The sequence below is a fragment of the Vicia villosa genome, unplaced genomic scaffold, assembly GCF_029867415.1.
Source record: "Vicia villosa cultivar HV-30 ecotype Madison, WI unplaced genomic scaffold, Vvil1.0 ctg.001961F_1_1, whole genome shotgun sequence".
NCBI classification, from domain to species: Eukaryota; Viridiplantae; Streptophyta; class Magnoliopsida; order Fabales; family Fabaceae; genus Vicia; species Vicia villosa.
Genome location: NW_026705791.1, coordinates 332,110 through 340,088, shown reverse-complemented (window position 1 = coordinate 340,088; position 7,979 = coordinate 332,110). Strand labels below are relative to the sequence as shown.

The following is a 7,979-nucleotide window of genomic DNA, read 5'->3' as shown; positions in this document are numbered from 1 at the left end:
GCTAAAGTCTTATGGTATTTTCCTATAATTCCGAGATTTAGACGCATGTATCGTAGTGAGACCGATTCAAGACACTTGACTTGGCATGCAGATGAAAGAATTATTGATGGAAAGTTGCGACATCCGGCAGACTCACCACAATGGATGAAAGTTGATACTGATTATCCTGAATTTGGAAAAGAAGCAAGAAACCTTCGGTTGTCATTGTCTACTGATGGAATGAACCCGCATGGTATTCAAAGTATCTCGCATAGCACATGGCCTGTGATTCTTATGATCTATAACCTACCTCCGTGGCTATGTATGAAGGCCGAACATGGTACAGCCCCGCCTTTTTTGTCAGGTGATCAAATTTTTGAAAAGGTGAAAGATGTGAGCACTCAGTTTGGCAATCCTTTTGCACATTCACTTGTCAAGGGTGGGTGGAAGAAGAAGTCCATTTTTTTTGAACTTCCATATTGGAAGTCGTTGTACGTAAGACATTTCCTGGATGTTATGCATATTGAAAAAAATGTATTTGACAGCGTCATAGGTACGTTACTCAATATACAAGGAAAGTCTAAGGATGACCTTAACATAAGGAAGGACATGGTAAACATGGGGATGAGAACTGAATTGGGACCCGTGACGAAAGGAAGACGAACATATTTGTCACCTGCTGTTTACACTCTATCTAGAAAGGAGAAGAAAACATTGTGTAAGTTCCTCAGTGAAGTTAAAGTTCCAGAAGGCTACTCTTCAGATATTAGAAGACTTGTGTCCATGAAAGACCTCAAGTTAAAGAGTTTGAAGACGCATGATTGTCATGTTATAATGGAACATTTTTTACCAATAGGTATACGTTCTATTCTGCTAGAAAAAGTAAGAAGCGCAATAACTAAGCTGTGTTTCTTCTTCAGGTCAATTTGCAGTAAGGTGGTCGATCCCGCGATCTTACCAACATTGCAAAAAGAGATAGTTGTTACTTTATGTGATCTTGAAATGTATTTTCCTCCCTCGTTTTTTGACATAATGGTTCATCTAGTCGTTCATCTTGTGAAAGAGACACAACTGTGCGGACCAGCTTATATGAGATGGATGTACCCTGCTGAACGTTATATGAAAATATTAAAAGGGTACGTGAAAAACAGAAGTCGACCGGAGGGTTGTATTGCCGAACGATACGTTGTTGAAGAAGCGGTTGAGTTTTGTACTGAATATCTGTCAAATGTTCAATCAATTGGACTCCCCAAATCTCATATTGTCGAAAAAAAAGAAGGAAAAAGGCTAATTGGAAATAAAGTTGCGACAGTATCAATGGTCGAACGGGATCAAGCGCACTTGTATGTTCTGCACAATGAGATTGAGGTTGAGCCGTATGTTGAAATGCACAAGGTTGTTCTCCGAGATTTAAATCCAAATAGAAATGAGAACTGGATAGTACGAGAGCACAATCGAAGTTTCATACCGTGGTTTAGGGATCATATTTATTCAAAGTATCGTTCAGATCCTGCTTCAGTAACAGAAAGGTTGAGATGTTTAGCCTATGGTCCAACTGTAATTGTGCTTTCTTATAGCGCATACGCTATTAATGGATACACATTTTATACCAAAGAACAGGATGATAAAAGTACTATGCAAAATAGTGGTGTTACCTTGGTAGCTGAAGCAATGCACATATCAAGTGCGAATGACTTAAATCCGAAATTTGCAAATTTGTCATATTTTGGGGTTATCGAGCGCATTTTGGTGTTTGATTACGCGAAGTTTCAGATTCCTGTATTTGGTTGCAAGTGGGTTGAAAATAATAGTGGCATACGAATGGATAAGTCAGGATTTTTGCAAGTGGATCTCAATAGGGTAGGGTACAAAGATGAGCCTTTCATTCTAGCCTCTCAAGCTAAACAAGTGTTCTATGTCAATGATCCGACAAGTACGAAATGGTCTATAGTGCTTTTATCTAACAAAATAGTTGATGAAAACATTGAAGATCAAGGTGATATTGGTGTTGGCATTGAATCTTGTACAAGAAACGATCAAAATGAGAATGAATCTTGTACTAGAAATAATCATAATGAGGGTATTTGGATCAATCCAACCGTCCGCGTTGCTAAGAGACGCGTAGAACACAATCCTACCAAGAAAAGAAAGAGACGTTAGTGATAAAGGTAATAGTATACATATTCCGACTAATTTGTTTTATTCAATTTGTACCGATTGTTTTAATCAATAGTATAGTACTTATTCAATTTTGGTGCATATTCTCGTTTTGTACATAACTTTTGAACCATGTATCCGTTTGTCGACTTCTTTACATGTAACTATACTATTTTGACGATTCCGGAGCTGCTCATGCACTTATCTTTACATTTCGGGACTGTTTTTTATCGGTTTTGCTTCTGCCCGTAATCAAAATTCGGGCTTAGGGTCTGAATTTCGGAAAACCGACTTTATTTTTGAGTCCGTGGGGACGTTTTACCATAGCCATGTAAATTTCGTTCAATTCCGATAACTTTCTTTTTTGACGCTTATTTTGATTTGTACCGATTTCGTTTCCGATACACTTGTACATGCATGGTTTGACTTCCATTTTACTTGTATAGATTGTTAGCTTATTAATAGTGTACTAATGTGCTTTAGTTTGTTTGATACAGGTTAAATGGCTCCGGATAGAGATGCTCCACCTGAAAACTCACAAGAAAACTCACAAGAAAGAGATGCTCAAGAAAGAGATGCCACGGATACAAATGCTCCACCTGATACTGAAGCAAAAGAAGTTGCACGAGGCATCACTATTATGAAGGGAATCGTTCGACATAGAGACCAAGGATTAGTATACCGTTTGGATTGGAATTCTGATAAACAAGCAATTGGTCCTAATTCTGCAAAGTTGACCAGCTATATTGGTACACTTGTTCGTATGCATATTCTGGTCTCCACAGCTAAATGGAATCTGAAAAGCGAAGAGTTGGATGCGAAAAAAAAAGCGATTTGGGACGAGCTTCAGGTATATATCATATATGGTTAATTGTTGTTATTATCTTGACGATAAATTGTTTAAATTACTTATACTAACACACTATGCGTATGTTTTTTTGCAGAGGACTTTTGAGATACCAGATGATCGTAAACGCTACATACTTAGTTTGGCCGGCAAAAGATATAGAGGGTGGAAAGCCTTTTTGACAAACACCTATCTTAAGGATAAAGATGGAAACTTTCTTGAAGAGGCACCGGGACGACCAAAAAAGTATGAGATCTTCATTGGTGAAAAAGATTGGGCTGAGTTTGTAAATCAAAGAGATGAAGATTTTCGGAAAAGGAGTGCCACGAATAGTGCGAGAGCATCCAAACCCGCGTATCCATACAAAAAAGGGCGTATGGGATATGCACGCTTAGAGGATAAACTTGTAAGTAAATAGAAATGCATTTTAATTAATTGTCTAAATGTGTTTTATTTGACGATTTTATCATTTGTGTCAATGCATAGTTAGAGGAGTCTAAAAGTGAGGAAACCTCACTTCCTGTACATGTGTTGTGGAGGGAAGCTCGTGTGGGCAAGAGTCAAGCTGTCGATCCCGAAGTTCAGAGAGTTTTTACTGAATGTGTAAGTATAATACTGTGTCTTTAATTAAATCAAATGTTTTTTAATATATAAATGATTTTTTAATGTAAATGAATTACAGGAGACCTTGTCGCAATCGGCATCCACCGGTGAGGGGAGCGTACTTAGTAGAGCACTAGATGCTCCTGAGTATCCCGGTCGGGTGAGGGGTAAGGGTCATGGTGTGACTCCAACCTCTTTTTACAAGAGTCCTAGGAGAAGAAATCCTTCAAATGAAGAAGTGTTGCAAAAGTTGGCGGAATTGCAAGCACAAGTCTCTGAATTGCAAAGAGATAAAGAAGTGTATATGAGAGAAAAGTGCAACACTTCATCGGTGAAAGAAACTAGTGATAAGGCTAGTATCAACTATCAAAGGAAATTTCCCGAGGTAATTATAATTTTTTTTCCTTTTAAATTGTTCTATTTTATTAATGATAATGACTTTATATTTACTATTGGTTTAGGGCATTTCATCTTGCCAACTATACTTATCGGAACCGAATTATCGACTAGTTGGCAAGGGAAAAGTGCACAACACTTTGGGAGATTTACTTCACCATAGACCGCTCCCGGATGGACACCTGAAAGTATCGGTGGATGTTGTAGTAGATCATGATGTGATGCTACCGGTACCTGACATGGTCTCAGAGACGACATTGCTGCGAGATGCAATAGGATCATTTGTTGCATGGCCCTCGGAGCTCATTACCATTAGTGATGAGGTATATTGAAAACGATTATGAATCATTTAGTTTTCGAATGTCAATTCTAAACCGTTTATTAATTATTTTTTACATTTTAATTTTAGACTGCTCCTATAAAACCCACAGTTAAGGGTAAAGGGATTTTACAGGAGGAGGAGTCTGTTGCATCACTAAAAGAGGTACATTTAAAGTGTTAATAATTAATCTGAATCTAAATCTGCATGATTTTATATTTTACCTAACTTATATGATTTTTAGGCATCCGCTCGGGAGTCACAACAAGTGACGCAGCAAGTTCGTACCGTACCACCCACTGGTCCTCCGAAGCCAGCGGGAAAAAAAGGCGGTGCTTTTGTGCCTCGGTACCGGTCGACGCTCGCAACAATGGTTGATATGTCCGATTTGAAGGATGGTGCTTTACGTGAAATCGTTATGGATGAAAGTGTCTTCGGTATTGAATTCAAGTCACTTATTACAATTGATGACTTGGAGGAGATTTTTAAGCATGATCAACTAGGCGTCACTAACATGCACTCATACATCCGGTAATATTCACTCATCCGATATATTATTTAATTAGTCCCACAATATAATTTATTTACACATTTCAATGAAAATAATCTAATGTTTATTATGTTTTTATTTAAGGTTGTTGTATGACAGAGTGTTGCGCGGGACTCCGTTGTCTAACAAATTCCGTTTCGTGTCTTCCGCCCACTGCAGCGGAATGGCAATTGCTTCGGAACCGGAATCAGTTAGACAGTGCTTAGTAGATAGATTCATGTCCACCGGCAATACAGAAAGTCTGCATCTTTGGGCGTATAATACCCGACCAGTAGGGTTAGTTTCTCATTCTTTGTTCATCTAATCTCTGTTTCTTTTATGTATAGCAAAATTTTCATATAACCTATTGTTTTAATTTATAGAGCACACTGGTTGCTGCTTGCTATCAACCCTATAAGGGAAGTCGTGTATTATCTGAATTCGGTAAATGGTGAATGGACCAATTATCCGGCCATGAAGGACATCGTTGATTTGTAAGTGGGATCGTTCTAAATATATATTCGTGTATATTTATATATTTACTTATTTGTGGGATTGATCTAAACATATGCTTTTATATATTTGTTAATTAGATCAATACAAGTGTTCCGAAGTCAACGGGACGCACAGGTATCCCGAACTAAATCTAACAACATTACTTGGATCCAAGTGCAGGTACATTATTTTTCACAATGTTGCTTATAATATATTTATGCTACTTGATAAAACAAGACAACTATAGAATCTTATTTGTTTTTCTATGTAGTGTCCGCAACAGCGAAACAGTTACGATTGCGGATACTTTGTTTTGAGGTATATGAAAGAAATCCTTCAGGCGAATCAATTAGAGATTCCGCTCACGGTATGAATTTATAACTTAAGATAATTTCATATAATTTGTTACATTTAACTAAATATATCATTCATATTATGTTTTTGTTTTGTAGTACCTTGACGAATTCCGTGCTGCTGCGTACCCGAAGCTTAAGTTGGAAGAAATCAAAGAAGATTTGTGTCAATTTTATATTAAGCGCTTTTTCATGTAGGATTTGTGTCGATTTGAACTATAATATTATTGATGTTGTAATGATGTATATATATAATTTTGGATATTATAATGGTATTATATTAGTATATATATATTGTCTTACTGATGGCTGAAATAATATCGTCGAAAATAAATTACAGGTCGAAAATATTACAGGTTGAAAACATATTACAGGTCGAAAATATTACAGGTCGACTGGGAGGATTAAATTACAGGCTGCACATTAAAATACCTCATTTAGCAACGAAAGCGCTTTTGAAAAGCGCTCTTAAAGGCCCACCTACTAAAGCGCTTCTTTGTAAAAGCGCTGCCAAAGATTAATAAAAAAGCAAAAAAAATAAAAAAAAAGCAACATACTAAAGCGCTTTTGGAAAAGCGCTCTTATAGGGGGGCTATCAGAGCGCTTTTTCCAGAAAAAGCGCTCTTAAAGCCCACCCTATAAGAGCGCTTTTCCAAAAGCGCTTTAGTATGTTGCGTTTTTTTTATTTTTTACTCTCACAGGGGGACCTATCACAGCGCTTTTCTGGAAAAAGCGCTCTTAAAGGGGGCCTACAAGAGCGCTTTTTCTAGAAAAGCGCTCTTATAGGGGGGCCTACCATAGCTCTTTCTGAAGCGCTTTTGTTAGCTACGCCAGCGCCACCTTTCACAGCGCTTTTAAGCGCTTTTAAAGGCTATAAAAAGCGCTTTTAAAGCCCTTCCTCGTTGTAGTGAATACACCAATTTTTATAATATCTTTATATTATGATAGAGTATCTTGGTTTATATCATAGGATTACTTTATTATCTTTTCTCTTTTTAGATAATTTTAAATATTTTTTTACTATATTTAAAATTTTGTCAATTTTATTATGTACTTTAAATTAATAAAATATAATTTTAATATAAAAAATAGTGAAATTGATTTAAATTTAAGAATACATATTTTTCTAATTAAAAAATTATATTTGTTAATAAATATTAAAATGTCCAAAAAAATTTAAAAACTAATTAAAATGAGAGAATTATACCAAGAATTTAATTGGAATACACTGACAGTGTAAAGAAGTTTTACACCGTCAGTGAATCACAACCGTTAATCTATTGGAAGTATTTGACTTTTATTTTAATTTTTTAAAAAGTAATATAATTGAGTGGTTGTGATGCATTGATAGTGTAAAATTTTTTACACTGACAGTGCATAGCAATTAAACTCTTATACCAAAACCGAGGAGAATCTAAAAACAAAGTAAATCCTGACTATTTTTTTACATAATTTTACCTAAAGCCTAAAGGTATTGAATAAAAAATAAAATAAGGAAGTAGATGTGCAACCTATATGAAAAAAATAGTAATAATTGCACCACTGTTGTCTTCACAACTACGTTATTATGTACTAATTATTTATTATTTAAATTTTTCTATACATTTTAAATATTATTTTATATTGTATTTAAAAATGAACAATTTTTTTTCATCTCTTTAAGTGAATGTAATATGATTTAATTTAAAGAAAATACAAAAAGGTGAAATTTGTTTAAAAATAAGAAGAAACTTTGTTTTTTAAAGTAATAAAGTTGTTAGAAAAACTGTGAGAAATCTATTTTAATTTATAAAAAGATATTAAATCTATTTTATTTTATAAATAGATATACAAACAATATTTTCATTTATTCACTTTTTTCTAATAACGGATGTAATTCTTCATTTTTTTAAAGAAAAAGCTTGATGGTAAATATTTCTTAAAAAACTACTATTCTTAATTTAAAAAATATTTTCTTCTTATATTTAATCAAATTTCACCTTTTTGTATTTTTTTTAAATTAAATCATATTTCACACTTTCTTACTTTCATTTTAATTTTTTTCTCTATTTATTTATTTATTATCTCACGGGTCACTATCAACATAATGCCTATTTTATTTTCAATCATTGTCTTTATTTGAAAGATAACATCTTTATTTTTATTTTTTTCTCCATCTCACGATTTTTTATCGTTATTTAATACAATTAAATTTCCATGATTATTGTTTATTTTACATTTGTTTTTAAATATATTTTATATCGCATCAAATTATTTTTTTATTTCACGGGTCATTATCAACATAGTAGCTATTTTATTTAA

General features: G+C 34.3%; 1 long non-coding RNA gene across 1 annotated transcript; it reads left to right on the top strand.

The window, feature by feature from the left end:
* The first annotated feature begins 5,253 nt into the window (after positions 1-5,253).
* LOC131637266 (uncharacterized) lies at positions 5,254-6,008 on the top strand. The gene is made up of 3 exons (XR_009294300.1): positions 5,254-5,505; positions 5,597-5,692; positions 5,778-6,008. It is a non-coding gene; the product is annotated as an uncharacterized LOC131637266 (long non-coding RNA).
* The last annotated feature ends 1,971 nt before the right edge of the window (positions 6,009-7,979 follow it).